Genomic DNA, 22,530 nt, shown 5'->3' on the forward strand with positions numbered 1-22,530 from the left:
CCCCGCTACTACCGGCTGGCAGCAAACCGCGGCGAACGGTCACCTTCGCCGAGTCCGGGGCCGTCAAAAAGAACACGGCCAGACCACCACCACCGCGGTCTGAGTCGCTGGATTTCGGTTTTACGCCGAAGGTCCGCACAGACAAGCCTAAGGCCGCAGCAGCGCCACCACCGACACCACCTACACCAGCACCAGTGCTAGTCCCGGTAGTACGCGACCCCCAGGCGTGCTGTAATTGTGATGAGGTGGGGCACCTGGCCAGACAGTGCACGAAGCCGAGGCGGAAATTTTGCTACGGATGCAAACAGCCCGGCTTCACCAAGGCGGAATGTCCTCGATGCCGCGCCGGTTGGGCGCTTGACTTCATGGAACGATACCAGGTCCGGCCCCGCAAGGCGGACAATATTGGATAAGTTTAATGTGCGTTCACCCTGTACGAGCCAATGAGAGCTCAAAGAGCGCGCATGCGTGAGAGTGTGAGAGACTGCGGTCACTGCCACGTTCGCAAAAAGGCAGTCATCTTTAGAACGTGCGTGAGAAAGTACTGTGACGTGGATTTTTCTGCACCTCGGTTACTCGGAGCAAATAACCGGGAACTTACCGCGTGCACAATAATTTGGCGTCCGGCGAGGTATCCTTGATCTGAAACAATGTCGCGAAGTTTGTTGGGCGCCTGGCGTGATTAACACGCCTCGAAATCGGTAATGCGAAATATCGCGACCATATACTCGATAGCTCAGTACCGCGGAGAGGGGAGGGGTAAATTGTGGGTAGAGAGAGAGATGTAACACAAGTAAGCCAATGCGTGGTTTGGCCAAATCACTATAAAATTCCAATAATATATTTCTCGTTAGCGATGGTACAAAAAAAAAGTAAAAATAAAAATAATCATACGACTGCGCAAGTCGTCCTTCGGGATTCCAAATACAACGGATTAAAGTTAATCCAAAAGAAATAAGAAAGGGAGAAACAAACAAAATAAGAAAAAATTAAAACAAAAAAAAAATGAATAAATCTAGGAGACCTCTACGGCCTTCTTGCGCTAGTCGCCGTCGTAACAATACCTTAACTCGCAAAAACCAAAAACAAAATCGGACTCGACGCTCTGCCCGCGATCGGCCTCAACTACGACGCTAATCGTCACTTAATTATAAACTGCTAAACAAAAACGTAATCTAGATCGTACTCGACGCGCTAATCGCAGTTCTGATTAAATCTAGCTGGTATCTTATTTCTACGGGCGCTAGTCGCCACTTTGCTGATGCACAATAATTCATAAACTAAATCAAAAAGGACGTGCCTCGACGCGCTAATCGCGACCAAATTAATCGCTCTAGAAAGCTTTTCTAATCGCGCGAGTGTATAGCGTATTATGACGCATCCGAGCTCAAGTCGAAGTCTCTATTCCCTCTAAGTTCACCACCCTTTTTACGTACGCAGACTCGACGAGACCCTGTGCAGCGGAATTTGGCCACACTCAATTTCACTCCGGAATTGTTCCCCACGCGAAACCGTGACTCTACGCGTTATCGCGAAAACTCAGGCTACGGTCATCCTCAAGGAGATCGGCAAACAGATTTCGAGCGCTACTCTAACTCTAAAATTGCGTGGGCCGACCGTTTATCGGTGTGCCAATTTAACTGGCGCTCGAAATATGCCCGCAAAGAATTATAAGCGCTTACCGCTCCTCAGCCACACCAAAAAACCTCCGACGTCCGTCTCCGCCATAACAATCGCACACTATCTTTGCTTTCTTTTTTTTTTTAAGTTAAATTTCCTCGCCACGCAACTACCTCAACTGTCGCCAGGACTCAAGTGCCGGGTCCTGTAAATCGGAGCCGCAATTCGAACATGCCCCGAACATAGGCGTCAACCCTAGTCAAAATTTTCCCGCTCGCATTGGGGTTCTCGTTACGCAATTCTTACAATCTAGCGTATCGCTATCGTTGGATTCCGCTGTCGCGGGGTGTTGATTGGCTGACCAGTCTCGTGTACCCCGTAGCTTGACAGTGGCGGGGTGATGACTTCGCGAGGGCACCTGTCGTCAGTTGGGCGACGGAGGGGGGGGGGGCTACGGCTCGCCGGCCACCAACGGGAATCTCGTCCGCCTTGGATTCCCTCGCGGCAGAGCTCTCCGTTGACGCTCTCTCCGTAGCCTCGTGCAAGGCCCTCCTTTCGTTGCGATCCGCCGCGATTGCCATCCGGTAACATCGTTCGAATTTGCTGCCGATCCCCTGTCCGAAGCCGCATTTACTCGCCACCCAAAAAAAAATAAACAAAAATCCTGAAAAGTCTTATTCGCTAAACCGGCGATGGTCCCCTCTTAGAGTCTCGGATGCGTGACTATTGTCCTGGCGCTCTTTTTCGAAATGAGCCGCGGTCTACTTCGCGTGCTCCCTAAGTCTGTGATCCGTCTAGAGTTCGGGGAGCCGTGTGGAACGCGCAGTAAAACTGCCACGTTACAGTACAAAGAATAAAATACATCCGTTTTTGAATATCTCTTCAGTTGAATTGGTGTTACGTTGATTTCACAGCCTGCTTCCCATCCTCAAACTATCTCTTACAACAGGTTATGGGCCCAGGTACCCTAACTGCGTAAGATATCGTGAGGAGAAGCAGACGCTTGAGAAACTACAAGAACGTTTGATCCGCGAAGAAATTCGGTTGTCGGTGGACGATGAAGCTCCGGGAGCTTTTGTGGCGTCGAAAACAAAGAGTGCGCGAAAAAACGATAAAACAAACGCGGAGGACTCGAAAAAAAAGCAAGTACCGAAAGACAAAGTGAAATGCTTTAGATGCCAAAGAAAAGGGCATTATGCGAGAGAGTGCAAGAAAGGGCGAGAAAAAGACGATAGCGGTTCAAGTAAAACACGCGACTACGCCTTCATCGTGGAGAAATCGAGCAAAAATCAGTCGGTAAACGTCGGTAAAGAGGGGAGCACGAAACTCCCTGTCGGTATAGTGAACTCCGTGCTCAGTGCAAGTAAGCAAGAAATTTGGCTTACCGACAGCGGTGCGTCAAACACATCACGAATCGGCGCGAATGGTTCAGCGAATACCACGAGTTGACTGACGGCGGTACCGTGTCGCTCGGGAACGACAAAGAGTGCAGAGTGGTCGGCGAAGGAACTGTAAACATTGAAAGATTCGTCGACAACGCGTGGCATCCGTCAAAAATCGAAAAGGTGCTATACATTCCACAAATAAAGAAGAATCTTTTCTCGGTCGGTCAGTGCACCTCGAAAGGGCATGAAGTTTTCTTTTCGGGAAATCGTGTTGAAATTCGCGATCGCGGAAACGTGGTAGCATATGGTGTAAAACAAGACAATCAAATATTCCGCATGATGTTTCGTGTAAAGTGTGTTAATAAAACCGACGAAGCAAACGTAGCAAAGACGAAATTTCAAAGATGGCACGAGAGATTTGGACACGTGAACGGCAGTACAATGCGAGAGCTGGTAAACAAAGGCCTCGTGGAAGGTCTTAAACTACCGAAAACGTGCGAATTCTTCTGTGACTCGTGTCAAATCGGCAAATCGCATCGGCGGGCTTTTTGAAGCGAACGTGTGCGCGCAGCCACGAAACCCGGTGAAGTCATTCACACAGACGTTTGCGGGCCGATGAACGTCAAATCTCAAGGAGGTGCGCGATTTCTCCTGATTTTTAAAGACTATGCAAGGAGCTTCCGTTACATTTATTTCTTCAAACACAAAAATGATGTGTTTGACAAGTTCCGTGCGTTTGACAAACTTGTAGAAAATAAATTCGGAAAAGTGATGCGTGTGTTGCGGTCGGACAATGGGGGCGAATTCCGAAACAAAAGAATGAACGAATATCTTGAATCTCGTGGTATTGAGCGTGAGTATACCGCCCCGTATACGCCCGAACAGAACGGGAAAGTGGAACGTGACAATAGAACAATCATTGAAAGCGCCAGGACGATGCTGCACGCGAAGGAGTTTCCGAAGACTCTATGGGCAGAAGCGTGTAACACAGCTGTCTATTTCATAAACCGCGCTGGATCGTCGAGTGCTCGGAATGGAGCAACACCATACGAAGGGTGGATGGGAATAAAACCCAATCTGAAGCATCTACGTATTTTCGGCTCTGAAGCATTTGTCAACGTGCCAAAGCAGCAAACGACGAAGTTCGACGCTCGAGCGCGAAGAATGATCCTCGTGGGTTATGAGAATAATTCATCAAACTACCGTGTCTACGATCCAAAATCGAAGAAGGTGTCAGTATCGAGAGACGTAGTATTTCACGGAAGAATCGGCAAGATAACCTTACCGGTAGATGATGATAAGTGCGACGAAATAGTGCTGCCCAAGGCTGAACAAGAAAATGCTGATGAACGAAACGCGAATGAAGAGATGTTTTTCTGCCAGCAGTTGAGGAAGCGGTCAATGCGAGACCGGAGTTGGTTCTCCAAGCACCGCACGCAGAGCCACAGCACAGCCTAAGAGATCGCGGATTAATACGAAGACCGTCACGTTACGAGGGCAACGCGATCGAGTATGACGTACCAACGACGTATGAGGAAGCGATAAAAAGCGAAGACTCATCGAAGTGGCTTGACGCAGTTAAAAAGGAGCTTGAAGCACATAATGTGAACAAGACGTGGTCATTGGTCAAGAGAAATCCAAAGATGAAAACTGTCGACTCAAAATGGGTTTTTCGAGTAAAAAAGGACACAGTTGGAAACGTCCATCGATACAAAGCCAGACTTTGCGCTCGTGGGTTCATGCAACAAAAGGGTGTGGATTACACCGAAACATTTGCGCTAGGAGTACGGTAGGACTCGGTGCGGGTGCTACTTGCTGTCGTTGCTGAGAAGAATTACGAGTTGGGGCAATTTGATGTACAACCGGCGTTCCTATACGGCAAGCTGGGCGAGGAAATCTTCATGGAAGTCCCGGAGGGTCTCAACATCGAGGGCAGTTCAGTGAAAAGTGTTGTGTGCCGACTAGAAAAGTCTCTGTATGGCTTAAAGCAAGCGCCGCGCTGCTGGAACCGCGAGTTCAGCTCGTTTCTCCGAGAGTTCAAGTTCTGTGAAACCAATGCAGATCATTGCATTTTTGTCGGTGACGTAGGCGGATCGAAAGTGTATTTAGCGTTATACGTTGATGATGGCCTCATTGCTGCAGAATCGAATGAGATTCTCGAGCGCGTATTGACGCATCTTGGAAAAACATTTAAAATCACGGTTGGTGATCGAGTGTGTATGCTGGTATGCAAATTGAGCGAAATCGGAGCGAGCGGTCGGTGTTTATACATCAAAGTGTGTATGCAAGGCGTGTGATTGAAAAATTCGATATGAGCAATGCAAAGTCTTTGAGTGTGCCGGCTGATCCACATGTAGTTTTAAATCCTATAATTGCGGGAGAAGAGAAGGCCGAAAAGGTTCCGTTCAGAGAAGCAGTCGGATCATTAATGTTCCTAGCAATAGTTTCACGTCCAGATATAGCCTATGCGGTAAACTCAGTGAGCAGGTTCTTAAACAACCACAGTAACGAGCACTGGCGAGCTGTAAAGCGTATACTGGCGTATTTATCAGGAACAATTGGTTACGGTATTGAGTTACGTGGCAGTGGAAGCGAGCTCGTCGGTTATTCGGACGCCGATTACGCTGGAGATACAGAAACGCGCAGATCAACGACTGGATACGTTTTTCAGCTCGCAGGTGGTCCAATAACATGGGCGAGTCAGCGTCAAAAATTAGTTACACTAAGCACAACCGAAGCAGAATATGTTGCTGCCTCGGTGACGTCTCGAGAGGCGATATGGTTAAGAAAATTGTTGCTGGATATTGAATATCCATGTGCTGATGCTACTGCAATATTTGTGGACAATCAAAGTGCAATTAGACTAGTCAGGAACCCTGAGTTCCATAAACGTACAAAGCATATAGATATTCGTTACCACTACATTCGTGAAAAAGTTGTAGAAAAGACACTAAAAATAGAGTATGTTCAAACAAAACAACAAAAAGCCGATATTTTTACAAAAGCTCTACCAAGAGAGCGATTCTGTATGCTAAGAGAAAGCATTGGTATGAGTGTGTGTGTGGAACGCGCATAAACGGTGGAAGTATTGGATAAGTTTAATGTGCGTTCACCCTGTACGAGCCAATGAGAGCTCAAAGAGCGCGCATGCGTGAGAGTGTGAGAGACTGCGGTCACTGCCACGTTCGCAAAAAGGCAATCATCTTTAGAACGTGCGTGAGAAAATGTTGAAATGGAGAACATCTAACTAGTTATGACTAACTAGGTTAGACCTAGTGACTTTTGTATTGGGCCGTTGGCCTTTCTCTATAAATATATCTCCTCCGTACTCGCTAAAACTCAACGTGTGTGCTGATTAATCTCTCTGTTCACAATACTATCCCGCTCATAATTAATTCCGACACAGAGCACAAATCCCAACAGGTTATGGGCCCAGTGCAGAGTATATTAGTTGTGATAGAGTGAAAGCAGAAAGTGAAAGAGAATAATCTAAGATAACCTAATTTCCACGCGTCCAAGATGGCGTCAGCAAGCTTCGGTGCATCGATAGAAAAGTTGTCGGGACGCGACGATTATAACACATGGCAGTTCGCGGTTCAGACATATCTGCAACACGAAGAATTATGGGAATGTGTAACAGGTGAAGAGACTGATGCAAAGAAAATTATGAAAGCAAAGTCAAAAATCATTCTGATGATCGAACCTGTAAATTACGTACATATTCAAAACGCGACGACAGCCAAAGAAGTGTGGGATAAATTGAAAGCGGCATTCGAGGACTCTGGACTGACAAGAAGAGTAGGATTACTACGGACACTAGTAACGTGTCGTCTTGAAAACTGTGAAACCGTGGAAGAATACGTGAATCAAGTAGTCAGTACTGCTCACAAATTGACTGGCATTGGATTCGAGGTTAGTGATGAGTGGATTGGCACGTTTTTATTAGCGGGTTTACCGGATGAATATAAACCAATGATCATGGGCATAGAAAGCTCCGGCACCAGGATCACAGGAGATGCTATCAAAACAAAACTATTGCAAGATGTGAAATCAACCAACTCGACCACTGAAAGTGCCTTCTACAGTAAGAATTTCAAAAAAAAAAATACTCAAAAGAAGGGACCGCGTTGTTTCGGGTGTAATCAATATGGGCACAAATCCACTGAGTGCCCTCAAAAGAATGACAAGCAAGTCGAAAACAAGAAAACAGAAGGTAAACAAGTGGATAACAAATCGAAGAAATCACAAGTTGGCCTATGCGCTGGATTTTCAACTGGCAAAGCTAACTCCGAGGATTGGTTTGTCGATTCAGGTGCGTCCATGCACATGACTATGCGAGGAGATTGGTTTAAGAGCACAGGCGACTCGCAGATTAAGGAAATCGTCGTAGCAAATGACTCTAAACTGCAAGTAACTGAGAAAGGTAATGTTGAAGTTCAATTAAGCCTGAACGGAGATGTTGAAACAATAGAGATCAAAGAAGTTCTACATGTACCGAACCTGTCTACTAACTTATTGTCTGTAAGTCGAATCGTACAGAAAGGCTATCAGGTGGAGTTCGACGCAAGGGGCTGTCGAATACTTGACGGAGCGGACTTAGTAGCAACTGCAACGTTGGTGGACAACATGTACAAGCTGGATGTACATAAAAGCCTTGGTCTAATGGCTTCTGTCAGCGGAGACAACGATCTGTGGCATCGAAGGCTGGGTCATATCAACTTCAATGATCTTAACAAAATGAAAAATGGTTTTGTTACAGGAGTTGATTTCAATAACAACAAAGACAACCGCACCTGCATCACATGTTTAAAAGGTAAACAAAGCAAACTACCTTTTACAGACTCTGAAACACGTGCGACACAAATATTGGAGTTGGTACATTCGGATTTATGTGGGCCTATGGAAACTGAATCGTTCGCTGGAGCCAAATACTTTCTCACGTTGATCGACGATTTTTCACGTAGGCTCTACGTATATTTCCTAAAAAGCAAGACTCAGGTAGCACAAACATTCGCAAACTTTAAAAATCTTGTTGAAAATCAAACTGGAAAAAGGATAAAAACTTTAAGAACTGATAATGGTAAAGAGTATTGTAACAATGAGCTACTTAGCTTATTGCAGAAGGCTGGAATCCAACACCAAACCACAAACCCTTACACTCCGGAACAGAATGGGGTAGCAGAGAGAAAGAATCGGACCATAGTAGAGAGGGCGAGATGCATGATATTCGACGCTGGATTGGAAACTCAGTTCTGGGCTGAAGCAGTTTCAACGGCAGCATATATCATCAATCGATCGCCAACCAGGGGACTACAGGATCTACGAAAAACTCCGGAAGAGGTATGGTCAGGAAACAAACCTAATCTAAAACATTTGAGAATCTTTGGTTGTAAGGCTATGGTACATGTACCTAAACAAAAACGTCGTAAGTGGGATGCTAAGTCAGAAGAGCTGATCTTTGTTGGTTACTGTGAGGGAACCAAGGGTTATCGATTCATTCGACCGAACTCTAACAAACTTGTAAAAAGTCGAAACGTCACCTTCATAGAAAACCCAACACCAACCCGCACAATGACGTTCACTGAAAATCAAACTACTCCATTACCACTTATGCTTGAGTCTTCAGATCAAGAGGACAGAGAAGAAGAGAGTGAAGCTGATGAAGTGGGGACTGAGTTTGATTATGAATCAGCATCTGCATCGGAAGATCCTAGAACAGAAGATTCTACGGCAGAAAACTTGCTCTCAATAGAAACTACACGATCAGATATCGGTGGGGATTTGAAGAGACCACAACGACAGCGAAAGCCACCAAAAATGGATGACTACGTACTATACCTGTCACAAGCAAATGAAGCAATTGATCCCTTGACAGTAGAAGAAGCTCTGAATGGGCATGAAGGTCAACACAGGAAAAGGGCCATGCAAGAAGAATATCAGTCTTTGATTGAAAACGACACCTGGGAACTTACAGATTTACCTCCGAATAGAAAACCTATTAATAGTAAATGGGTGTTCAAAACCAAAACAGATGACAAAGGCAATGTTCTACGACACAAGGCCCGTCTAGTGATCAAAGGATGTGCTCAAAAAAGGGGTATAGACTACGAAGAAACCTTCGCACCTGTCGTCAGGTATAGCTCAATAAGATATCTGATGGCTCTGGCAGCGAAACATGATTTGGAAATAGAACAAATGGATGCTGTAACCGCGTTTTTACAAGGGGATCCTCATGAGGAAGTTTACATGGTTCCGCCAAAGGAATTTTACACCGGGGATAAAGTATGGCGCTTAAAAAAGGCCATATACGGCTTAAAGCAAGCAAGTCGGCAATGGAACATCAAATTGGACACAGAATTGAAGAAAGCCGGATTACAACAATCCAAAGTAGACCCGTGTATATATCATAAAACATTGGACGAAAAAATGCTGTTTTTGGCAGTATACGTCGATGATCTGTTAATTTTTACAAATGACCAAGTCACCAAGGAAAATTTGAAGAATAAATTAAAGAAATGTTTCAAGATGAAGGAAATGGGAGAAGCACATCATTGTGTTGGACTGCGAATCACACGTGATCGACAAGCAGGTAAAATTTACCTGGATCAGGAAAAATATATCAAGGAAACTCTGGCAAAGTTTAACATGGCTGACTGCAAACCTGCAGTGACACCAACTGACCCAAATCAAAAACTGACAAAGGATATGTCACCGAAGAATAATGAAGAAATTGAGGAAATGAGCCGAATACCGTATCAAGAAGCAATAGGAAGCATCCTGTACGTCGCTCAAGGAACGAGGCCAGATTTATCCTATGCAATCAACACGGTGAGCAAATTTAACAATAATCCAGGAAAAGCTCACTGGTCTGCCGTTAAAAGGATTTTACGTTACTTGAAAGGAACCTTAAAGATGAGATAAGAATTCTCAGCTAAAGCAAACACAGACTTGATTGGATATTGTGACGCTGATTGGGCTAGCGATACCGACGAAAGACGCTCCTGCACTGGGTACGTGTTTATACTACAAGGAGCTGCAATATCCTGGAATTGCAAGCGACAACATACCGTCGCTCTGTCCACTACTGAAGCGGAGTATATGGCACTCAGCTCAGCAACACAGGAAGCGATGTGGCTAAAGCAATTTAAAGAAGAACTTTGGCCAAATAATCAAACCAAAGCAATCACAATTTATTGTGACAATAAAAGTGCAATTAACTTAGCTCAGACAGATGGATATCATGCTAGATCAAAACATATAGATGTTAGGCATCATTTCGTCCGTCAAAAGTTATCTCAAAAATATATAAAAGTAGATCACGTTGGCACTGAAAAAATGACAGCAGACATTTTAACAAAACAATTGTTTAGTAGTAAGCAGAATTTTTGTAATTGTCAAATGGGTCTCAAGTAAAAGTATATGTTCTAGTGGGGATGTTGAAATGGAGAACATCTAACTAGTTATGACTAACTAGGTTAGACCTAGTGACTTTTGTATTGGGCCGTTGGCCTTTCTCTATAAATATATCTCCTCCGTACTCGCTAAAACTCAACGTGTGTGCTGATTAATCTCTCCGTTCACAATACTATCCCGCTCATAATTAATTCCGACACAGAGCACAAATCCCAACAGAAAATACAAAGAATAAAATACATCTGTTTTTGAATATCTCTTCAGTTGAATTGGTGTTACGTTGATTTCACAGCCTGCTTACCATCCTCAAACTATCTCTTACAACAGACAACAACCATTTAGCGGGCCCGTATCAGCGCCGTGAGCTTAAGGATCCGCCACCCTAAGTGCCTCCTTGGTTAAAGATTTTTTCTAAATTCTATTTCGGCCTATCTAATTCAAAATTCTATTTCGACCCTCCAGTTTTTGCTAAATCCACTTAAATTCATTTTTCACTACCGATTTTTCTTATCTACCGTTTATCTACCGCTTGTTAACATTTCCTACCGTTTTTGCTATCGTCTATCTACCGTTCGTTAACTTCTCTACCGTCTTCAGCTACCGTCAACCTACCGTAAAGGTCTAAATTCATTTCCGTAACGCTAAGCTATCGGAAAACTTAACACTACCTTCACCGTTCGAGTCATTGTCTAAATTCTACCTTATTTCTACCGTCTGATTTATCCTCAAATGCGTAACTTCATTTCTACCGTTTTAAGCTACCGTCAAAACTTTACTTCAGTTCTACCGTTCCGAGCGGTCGTGGAAATTTAACATCTTGCCTACCGATTTAAGCTACCGCGAAAAAACTCCGATTCTGACTTATTCCGTCGACGTTACCTGTCTCGTAATCACTCTAAACAACCCTCTATATCAACTGATTTCTCGCAAAAACCGTCACTGACTGAGGTAAGGGCAAAAACTCCTGAACCAAAAGCAAAAACTAACAATCAACGCTCGGATATACAAGCCTAAATTACTTGACTCGCCTTTTGTGTGATCTTTTACCATACTTTTCATATTTTGTTAACTAGCGCACACTATCATACGTTAAAAACTACCGAAGCTTACGCGTTTTCCGTTTCTACCGTCTCTTACGTAATTTCCGTTAATTCTTTTGGCTAGTGTTGTCAATGGACAACGAAACCACTTATTCGTCAGTTTACGGGTCAGCCTCCATAATTTCTGATAAGAGCCTTCGTGACATTACCTAGGTAGAAGACCTGCCCGATCTCCCCCTGGGAGGAGGGAGTTGTAACGTGGCGTTTCAGAGTCGCCCGTCACAAGGGCACCCAACCGTTATTATTTCTAGTTTACGCGTCCTCAGCAGGGTACTCCAACCGAACTCGATACAAAATAGGCAATAACTACTTTTAAGGTAGTTCTGGAGTTTTTTCATCGACTTACGGATTGCATAAAATTTCAATATGGTGTAGAAACAACCTTAATGAAGCGATTCCTAAATTTTTAAATCAATTCACTACGTAGTTTGTGAGATAATTGCAATTAAAAATCGGTTATTTTGTACGCGATGCCTATACCTAACACGTGAACGGATAGACTATGCTCAGATTTTTTATTATAGGCGCTAAACGCCACTTACCGTTTTCGAATAAAAATGCACGTGTATGCAGTACTATTGTGCGATTCTTTAAAAAAAAATGGTAATTTTCCATTACTCAGTTTCGGAGATATTGACACTCGAAAAGTATTAATTTTATTCGTCACGGAATTCACGCCACGAAAACACAATCAGCTGTGATGAAATGGCAACAGTGTTCGCTGCGGCGATCTGGTGGGCGCGCGGTAAATTCCGGGAATTTGAAATGTGTTTTTTTCTGAGTTTCAATAATTGCGGAAACGAGTTGAAATAAATGTTTTCTCTCAACAAATGAAATTTATTTCATTCATTCATACGTGTTGTGACGTGGATTTTTACCGCTCTTCGGTCACTCGGAGAAAATGACCGAGAACTTACCTCGTACACAATAAATCGGCGTCCACGATGTACCCTGGACCTAAAACAATATCGCGAAATTTGTTGGGCGCCTGGCGTGATTAACACGCCTCGAAATCGGTAATGCGAAATACCGCGACCATATACTCGATAGCTCAGTACCGCGGAGAGGGGAGGGGTAATTTTTGGGTAGAGAGAGATGTAACACAAGTAAGCCAACGCGTGGTTTGGCCAAATCACTATAAAATTCCAATAATATATTTCTCGTCAGCGATATTACAAAAAAAATAAAAATAATCATACGACTGCGCAAGTCGTCCTTCGCGATTCCACATACACAGGTTTAAATTTAATCCAAAAGAAATAAGAAAGGGAGAAACAGACCAAATAATAAAAAAAAATGAATAAATCTAGGAGACCTCTACGGCCTACGTGCGCTAGTCGCCGTCTTAATAATACCCTAACTCGCAAAAATCAAAAAGAAAGTCGGACTCGATGCGCTGCTCGCGATCGGCCTCGACTACGACGCTACTCGTCACTTAATTATACACCGCTGAACAAAAACGTCATCTAGATCATACTCGACGCGCTAATCGCAATCGTGATTGAATCTAGCTAATATCTTATTTCTACGGGCGCTAGTCGCCACCTTACTGATGCACAAGCATTCGTAAACTAAATCAAAAAGACGTGACTCGACGCGCTAATCGCGACCAAATTAATCACTCTAGGAAGCTTTTTTTTTTCTTTGATCGTGCGAGTGTATAGCGTATTATGACGACTCGACGAGACCCTGTGCAGCGGAATTTGGCCGCACTCAATGTCACTCCGAAATTGTTCCCCACTCGAAACCGTAACTCTACGCGAGACTTTACAGGGATCCACTTGACTCTACGCGTTATCGCGAAACTCAGGCTACGGTCATCATCAAGGAGATCGGCAAACGAATTTCGAGTACTACTCTAACTCAACAAGGGCTAGGCCAACCGGGTGCCGGTGCGCCGATCTACTTGCACTCGAAATGCGTTCGCAAAGAATTTATAGCGCTTACCGCTTCGCAACCACACCAAGAACGCGCCAACTCCTGTTTCGGCCATGGCACACACACTTCAGACAGGTTTTTTTTTGAATTTTTACTCTACTCAACTGTCGCGAACTGTCGCCAGGACTCAAGTGACGAGTCCTGCAAATCGGAGCCGCAATTCGAACATGCCCCGAACATAGGCGCCATCCATAGTCAAAATTTTCCCGATCGAATTGGGGTTCTCGTTACGCAATTCTTACAATCTAGCGTATCGCTATCGTTGAATTCCGCTGTCGCGGGGTGTTTATTGGCTGGCCAGTCTCGGGTACCCCGTAGCTCGGCAGTAGCGTGGTGACGACTTCGCGAGGGTACCTGTCGTCGGTTGGGCGACGGAGGGGGGGGGGGGCTACGGCTCGCCGGCCACCAACGGGAATCTCGTCCGCCTTGGATTCCCTCGCGGCAGAGCTCTCCGTTGACGCTCTCTCCGTAGCCTCGTGCGAGGCCCTCCTATCGTCGCGATCCGCCGCGATTGCCATCCAGTAACGTCGTTCGGATTTGCTGCCGATCCCCTGTCTGAAGCCGCATTTACTCGCCACCCAAAAAAAAAATAAACAAAAATCCTGAAAAGTCTTATTCGCTAAACCGGCGATGGTCCCCTCTTAGAGTCTCGGATGCGTGACTGTTGTCCTGGCGCTCTTTTTCGAAATGAGCCGCGGTCTGCTCCGCGTGCTCCCTAAGTCTATGGTCCGTCCAGAGTTCGGGGAGCCGTGTGGAACGCGCAGTAAAAATGCCACGTTACAGTGTATATATATACACGACATTTGACAACCATGTTTGGTCGACATTTGTGTGTCTTTATAAAATAAAATGCATCAATAAATCAAATATGTATTGAGTGTCTAACAAATGATGAAAAATATTTGAAACAACAACAATATATTTTTTAAAAATAAATAAACAAGTTATATTAAAATCAAAGCTTATTTTTTAGGTGCACAACAACCTTGTCGATAATTTTTGTGGCTTGTGTAACCTTTGGTTTGTTTGAGATCGTTTTCTCGGATAATAATTTTTTTATTCCCACTTCGCCGGTTTTTAAATATATCTCTTTTAGAATTTCATAGTGGATTCCGGCTCCTGCTATTTTTTTAATCATCTCGTTGGAAATCACGCCTTTCAAATCTTTTAAAGTTGGTAGTAAAGTCTTTACCATTAATAATTGTTTATAAGGCTTACAAACTCCAACAAAATCTTCTTCAAAAACCGACCCTTGAATCTCACTCGTAATGACATTTTCACGCTCTTTTGTTAACAATATTTCGTAAAACACTGATACACGGTGGAAGCTACAAATATACAAGAGAATTACGCTGTTGCCACGATTACAGCGCCGCGCTCTATGCGTGTAGGGGACCCATCCATGCATGAGGTGTGATTGCGTAGGACACACAGAGTGTACTAGCTCTGTCAAAAGTTCTTAACTGACGGCATCATATAAGACTTGGGTTTTACTGTACGCTGCGGTCGAAACTTTTGGCTGATACGTGTACCTCCAGAACCACCTTAATGCGAAGATGTACCCTGACGTCAACCGGAGGCTCCATAGCTGCGCTTCATGACACTTTCTGTTGTGAAGACCTACCCGGGGAGGCTCAGTGAGTTGCGCTTAAGTATTCTCTTATTGAAGTCGTACCTGGCGATTGCCAGAGGCTCTATGAGCTGCGCTTCATGTATTTCCTTTTTTTTTTTGGTTTGAAGTCGTACCTGGCGATTGCCAGAGGCTCTATGAGCTGCGCTTCATGTATTTCCTTTTTTTTGGTTTGAAGTCGTACCTGGCGATTGCCAGAGGCTCTATGAGCTGCGCTTCATGTATTTCCTTTTTTTTGGTTTGAAGTCGCACCTGGCGATTGCCAGAGGCTCTATGAGCTGCGCTTCATGTATTTCCTTTTTTTTGGATTGAAGTCGTACCTGGCGATTGCCAGAGGCTCGATGAGCTGCACTTCATGTATTTCCTTTTTTTGAAGTCGTACCTGGCGATTGCCAGAGGCTCTATGAGCTGCGCTTCATGTATTTCCTTTTTTTTTGGTTTGAAGTCGTACCTGACAATTAACAGAGGCTCTGCGAGCTGCGCTTCAACCCGTATATAAATTTTTTGGTTGAATATCGGAAAATGGCATATAGCCCTAATGGCTAGCTAGTTTACATGCTATAATAATTTAACTGGCGAATCACTGGCTCTATACGTAATGTTTCTATATTTAACCCAAAAATTTAAATACGGGAACGGGGGGTGGTGTTGATTGCCTTCTCGTCGTGCCCCCCGAAAACGAGTGCATTAATTTTTCTTGCTGAATATCAAGTTAAATGTTCATGCTTATTATCCTGATTCAAGAATAGTTTGGAATATTATTAATTTCATTCCAATTATAGTGCACTCGGCTAAACAATCAACAAAAGTATGATTCACAGAATTCTTTCAACACTTTTCTTATTGACGTTCTGTGAAATCCAGACGTTATTCAGTCACAAAAATTTGAATAGTATTTGTTCATGAGTGCGTCAATATTTGGAAAAAACAAACTCTTACGGACATTCATCTGACAATTCTACATGCCTTTACCTTCACTCTGTTTCCTCCCCAAATCCCATTACGCCTTCATTAATGAGATCATGCTGACCACGCGTGTATTGAACAACTGTAGTATATTTTTATCGTTGCGGATTGATGTGATAATCCCCTCAAAATGTGTAGATTAAAAAATTAATATAGATGATAAATTAGTTTATTGTAATTAGTTGTTGCATAAAAAAAAAATATGGTTATTAGTATAAATTTGACTAGTTTACTTGTTAATTTGGCAACGTCAATTTGCCAGCTATCAAGTGCATAACCTGACCTCGAGACCGGAAGTCATGAGTCGTAACGGTAATTAATTCATGATTTTGTCCTCGAAGTTGCGGCTAGCTAACATTTTTATAAGACTCATAACAAGAATAATGTTCATCGGATGCGTAGGTGATTTCACTTTTTTCCCAGCATTTACGACCTCTTCAATTGTTTTCGAAAGTCACGGTCCATTTGCTGCCATGAAAAAGTCTAATTTTGAATAATTATTTTCTTGTTTAAATGTTCGGGAACTCGCCTGATCTTTTTGTACAGTCATTTTTGAATATTTCTCCAAAAATCAGATTTTTTTACAGGTTTTGAAATACTGTGCATGATCTCATTAAACAATGGTTGGATTCAAGATTTTCGGTGGGGAAACGGCTGAATGGGGATAATATCATTAAACAGATGAAAGAGAGTTTTTATACAATCGACCCGGTCTCTTTTTTTTTTTCTTCAGATTTTTTCTCATCCGGGTTACCAAATAACGAAACGGAAAAAAAAAATGGAAAAAAATCTACACACTCTCGGAATTGTTTTTTTTTCATTCTTTTTTTCTCTTTTCGGTTATCAAAAACAAGAAAAAGAAAGCGGGATTAAGTAAGAATATGAAATAAAAAAAAATGTAAGGAAAAAAAAAGTCGGTCCACTCTCACTTTCATTTATTTTCTCTCTTCTGAGTTACCCGTAATAAAAAAGGGGCGGGGATTAAGTAAACAAAAGAGACGCCAAAAACAGGGAACAAATCGATTCACTCTCGGTATTTTATTGTTTCAATTATTTGTTCTCTTCTAAAAGAAAAAAATAAGTAAATAAAAAACAAAAGAAAAAAATAAAAAGCGACCCAGGATCGAACCCGTGTCCCGCAATACCCCACCCTCATGTGGTATCCACTCAGCTGCGCTACAGCTACGTCCGTGTACGTGTGTTTGCTTGATATGTTTATGGAGCTTGCTCGGAATTCGCTGATGATTCTTTGGAAGATTCAGTTCGAGAAAAAAATAATTTCCCCCAACCACTTGCCCATTGCACATTTTGCATAAATGTTATCGAGCTGGCTTCGTATAGTTTTACATAGACTGCGTGTACAAATATTGGAGAACACCAGGCGTCACATATTTTCATATCAATAAAAAAATAATATTTATTAAAAAAAAAAAACAAGTATTCGGGCTGGGAATGGTTAATTATTTTGGTTCAGCGTCCGCTAATTGAATCCAAAATTTATCAAATCTGGAGATACTTTTATTCACTGACATTCATAATTGAAACAAGAAAAATCCCAATTCTTGCATTCCAGGAAACATCTGTGCGAGCAGGGACAAGGATGCGATTGGCAACCACTTGCTCGAGCGACCGAGTATATCTATATATACACGATTGTGGGCCACCTTCGGTGCATGGCCGCCTAGGTGTCAGGTCGGAAATGGGCCACCTTCGGTGCGTGGCCGCCTAGGTGTCACGTCGACGCTCCAATCTAGCTGGTATCACGAAAAGCCGAGCGTTGGAGATCTCCCTACTCATCTCTGCTTTTTGTTTTGTTTTCGGCATCTCACCCCACCGCCAACTTCATGCGTATACTAGTGTTATTATAATCTTTTTTATACTATTGTTATTATAATCTTCTTTATACTATTGTTATTATAATTAGATAGAGAGATTATAATATATGAATTTGTGCGTATGATTAATAAAGTGAAACAAAAAAGAGTTTTTATTTTGAACGATCATATTAGAAACGAGGACTACGCAGATATAATATCAACACACATGAGAATTTGAGATCGGAAGATGTTAATGATATAAACATATAAAATGAACTATAAATTATATATATATATATATATATATATATATATACGTACATGCATTTTTATACATATTGTACCCATACGAAATTTTTTTTGATGTTATACATAATATAGTTCATTTTATATTTATATCAGAGATGAGTAGGGAGATCTCCAACGCTCGGCTTTTCGTGATACCAGCTAGATTGGAGCGTCGACGTGACACGTAGGCGGCCACGCACCGAAGGTGGCCCATTTCCGACCTGACACCTAGGCGGCCATGCACCGAAGGTGGCCCACAATCGCGTATATATAGATATACTCGGTCGCTCGAGCAAGTGGTTGCCAATCGCATCCTTGTCCCCGCTCGCACAGATGTTTCCTGGAATGCAAGAATTGGGATTTTTCTTGTTTCAATTATGAATGTCAGTGAATAAAAGTATCTCCAGATTTGATAAATTTTGGATTCAATTAGCGGACGCTGAACCAAAATAATTAACCATTCCCAGCCCGAATACTTATTTTTTTTTTTAAATAAATATTATTTTTTTATTGATATGAAAATATGTGACGCCTGGTGTTCTCCAATATTTGTACACGCAGTCTATGTAAAACTATACGAAGCCAGCTCGATAACATTTATGCAAAATGTGCAATGGGCAAGTGGTTGGGGAAAATTATTTTTTTCTCGAACTGAATCTTCCAAAGAATCATCAGCGAATTCCGAGCAAGCTCCGTAAACATATCAAGCAAACAGACGTACACGGACGTAGCTGTAGCGCAGCTGAGTGGATACCACATGAGGGTGGGGTATTGCGGGACACGGGTTCGATCCTGGGTCGCTTTTTATTTTTTCATTTTCTTTTTTATTTACTTATTTTTTTTTTTATAAGAGAACAAATAATTGAAACAATAAAATACCGAGAGTGAATCGATTTGTTCCCCGTTTTTGGCGTCTCTTTTTTTTACTTAATCCCCGCCCCTTTTTTATTACGGGTAACTCAGAAGAGAGAAAATAAATGAAAGTGAGAGTGGACCGACTTTTTTTTTCCTTACATTTTTTTTTATTTCATATTCTTGCCTAATCCCGCTTCCTTTTTTGTGTTTTTGATAACCGAGAAGAGAAATAAAGAATGAAAAAAAAACAATTCCGAGAGTGTGTAGATTTTTTTCCATTTTTTTCCGTTTCCTTATTTGGTAACCCGGATGAGAAAAAATCTGGATTTCACAGAACGTCAATAAGAAAAGTGTTGAAAGAATTCTGTGAATCATACTTTTGTTGATTGTTTAGCCGAGTGCACTATAATTGGAATGAAATTAATAATATTCCAAACTATTCTTGAATCAGGATAATAAGCATGAACATTTAACTTGATATTCAGCAAGAAAAATTAATGCACTCGTTTTCGGGGGGCACGACGAGAAGGCAATCAACACCACCCCCCGTTCCCGTATTTAAATTTTTGGGTTAAATATAGAAACATTACGTATAGAGCCAGTGATTCGCCAGTTAAATTATTATAGCATGTAAACTAGCTAGCCATTAGGGCTATATGCCATTTTCCGATATTCAACCAAAAAATTTATATACGGGTTGAAGCGCAGCTCGCAGAGCCTCTGTTAATTGCCAGGTACGACTTCAAACCAAAAAAAAGGAAATACATGAAGCGCAGCTCATAGAGCCTCTGGCAATCGGCAGGTACGACTTCAAAACAAAAAAAAGGAAATACATGAAGCGCAGCTCATAGGGCCTCTGGCAATCGCCAGGTACGACTTCAAAAAAAGGAAATACATGAAGCGCAGCTCATAGAGCCTCTGGCAATCGCCAGGTACGACTTCAATAAGAGAATACTTAAGCGCAACTCACTGAGCCTCCCCGGGTACGTCTTCACAACAGAAAGTGTTATGAAGCGCAGCTATGGAGCCTCCGATTGACGTCAGGGTACATCTTCGCATTAAGAGCTTTCGATTCAATTTAAATACCTTCAATTTTTTGTAACTTACTGTTCAGCTTGTGTGTAGTACGAGATGATCCTACTGCCCGATTGTTGAATGTAGTCTGAGCGAAAACCTTCACTTTGACCATAAAGCGTAGAAGCTCTATGCGATGCTGAAGGCATTCATCACCTTCGTGAAACCAGTCAGGATACAATCTGGCAGTATCTGTAATAATATCATCTATAAGATTGATCAAAAGACCTTCGCAAGCCCAGTGCGTCTTCCACAATCGATAAAAAGCTTCGAGTTGCGATCTGACGATGCTTTCGAACTTGTCTGTGGGCCGGCTCAGATATGACACCGATGGCGCATCAGCGTCAGCATGTTCATATTCCCGAAGTTCAGTATACACCTCATTCGGCGATGACGCTTCCATCGGAGTTTTAAGGGTTTCAAAACGACATCGATCGCACGGAAATTTGCGCAGGTTGCGCTGAGCTACGTAACCAGCAAAATAATTGATTGCACAAAGTTCGTAGCTCGGTAACTTCGTTTCTTTCGACGTCTCCGCATTCGCCATTTCTGTTTCCTGCTCTTGCCTCAGAGCTTCCACAGCATTTTCAACTTCTGCCGTATCCTCGTCGAATTCGTGTTCGGTGGGATCCGCAGGCATACTCTCTGGCGTATCGAAAGCCCGAGCTACCATCGTGCAGGGTTCTATCAAAGCAACGGCGTCAGGACATTGTACATTTCCTCTGCTGCCGCTGCCGATGTATCCGGTAGAAAGGATGTGTCTCAGAGACAAGCGAACCATCCGAGCCGTGGGATTTGGGTTGTGACCACCTCGCTGGCGAAATTTCGAGAAGAGGTGTTCGACGGAATCTTGGTTGCACAGTCCGGCTGCCAACTCGAATCCGGGATACTTCTTTTTTATCGTCGTATACGTAAGTAGAATAGCTCTTACTGTCAGAGGCAGACCTCTCAGACAAGGCACCTTTTTCATTACCGGTGGTTGCGAAGTATTTTCAGCCGTCCCTTTTCTCCTTGGGTCAGCAATCGTCCATTCCGAAGAAAACTTCACGAACTCTGTCAGCGTTTCCTCGATCTCGGGATTCTTGTCGGCAAGCGGACGCTTATCAGGATTTCGGCACAAAAGCTCATAGGCATTGCATGAATCGATGACTTTATTCATACGCTCAGCAAAAGCTGCGCTAGCCTGCCACGTTTCCGTGTTGAGCCCGTGCGGATCCTTGCCTGCAGTTGTTATTGCCGCTGCAAAACGGCGGCTCAAAATTTGAAAAGCACGCTTAACGTTCATCGCCTGAAAGGACGATGGAAACAAGTGCGCCTCGGAGATGTGAGAGAGTAGATTCGAGGTAGTACTGCAGTTATCGTATCTCCAAGTTTTTACAAAATCTTCATACGAAGCGATAATCTGACCCCTCCAGTACAGTATTTTGTGTGTTCGCAACGTGCTCAAAAGACGTTTTATCAAATGAGGAAAGTCGAATGACGCAAAGTAATTTCGGCCACCGCTCATAAAGCACGGACTCTCCTCTGACACTTTTAAACAAGAATTGAACAATTTTTGGTTCGAGGGACCCTGATCACATGTCACGAGGTGAACTACGGCTCCAGCTTCATGCAATCGACGGAGGCATTCATCGACCAAGGTATGAATCTCCTCGGCCTTCATGCCAGTCCCGGGAAGAAAATACGCGAGTTGTTGACGCCATGATTGATTTGCGTTCAAACTGTCGACGCAAAAAACGAAGACGTAGCGCGCGCGTTCATCCCTTCGACCGAGTGGGCCGAGATCAACCAGACCTTCGATGCAATCGAATTTCTCCGAATATTCTTCAAATTGTTTGATTGTCATCTCGTCCCATTTTAGAGCGCATACCCTATTTTCGATAGGCAACTCTTCAATTTTGACTTTCAACTTCTGGAATATGAAATCGCAGAAGCCGGGTTTTATGTCAACCTCCGAGATCCAATTGCGCACGGTACTTTCCGCCGGAAACATGCATCCTGCATCTCTCAAACGCGTATACGCAGACGCTGAGTAATAAAAAAGCTGCTTTGCAAGATCTTTTTCTTCCTCCGAGTAAGGAGCATTTTTCCGGTGCAATTGGAGCTTCATCATCGTTCTTGCTGCCGGCCGCAAACTCTTTTGCTGATCAAGAAAACTATCGAGGGACAATTTTTTTCTCTCCACACGTGCACCTGTCCTCAAAGCTCGCTTCAGCTTCTGACGGAGTTGTCGAATCGTTTTCGTCTTCGATGCATTTTCCCGTATCAAAGCGGCATTTTGTTTACGCTGATGACGCAACACTTTTGCATGAAGTGACAGATCACCCACACATGACATGTGTCCCTCAGGCGTCTGACATGCAGGGTTACTATCATCGGGTTGCGGTTCTACGCTCATCCACGTGCAATTTTCGTCATCCGAATCAGCAAAGCTCACCACTGTC

At 43.2% G+C, this 22,530-nt stretch overlaps 1 long non-coding RNA gene across 1 annotated transcript; it reads left to right on the forward strand.

Moving 5' to 3' along the window:
• Positions 1-18,313: 18,313 nt before the first annotated feature.
• On the forward strand, positions 18,314-18,574 carry LOC124302984 (uncharacterized). Its single transcript, XR_006907803.1, has 2 exons — positions 18,314-18,362; positions 18,407-18,574. It is a non-coding gene; the product is annotated as an uncharacterized LOC124302984 (long non-coding RNA).
• Positions 18,575-22,530: the final 3,956 nt, after the last annotated feature.

Source organism: Neodiprion virginianus, chromosome 1 (assembly GCF_021901495.1).
Source record: "Neodiprion virginianus isolate iyNeoVirg1 chromosome 1, iyNeoVirg1.1, whole genome shotgun sequence".
NCBI lineage: Eukaryota > Metazoa > Arthropoda > Insecta > Hymenoptera > Diprionidae > Neodiprion > Neodiprion virginianus.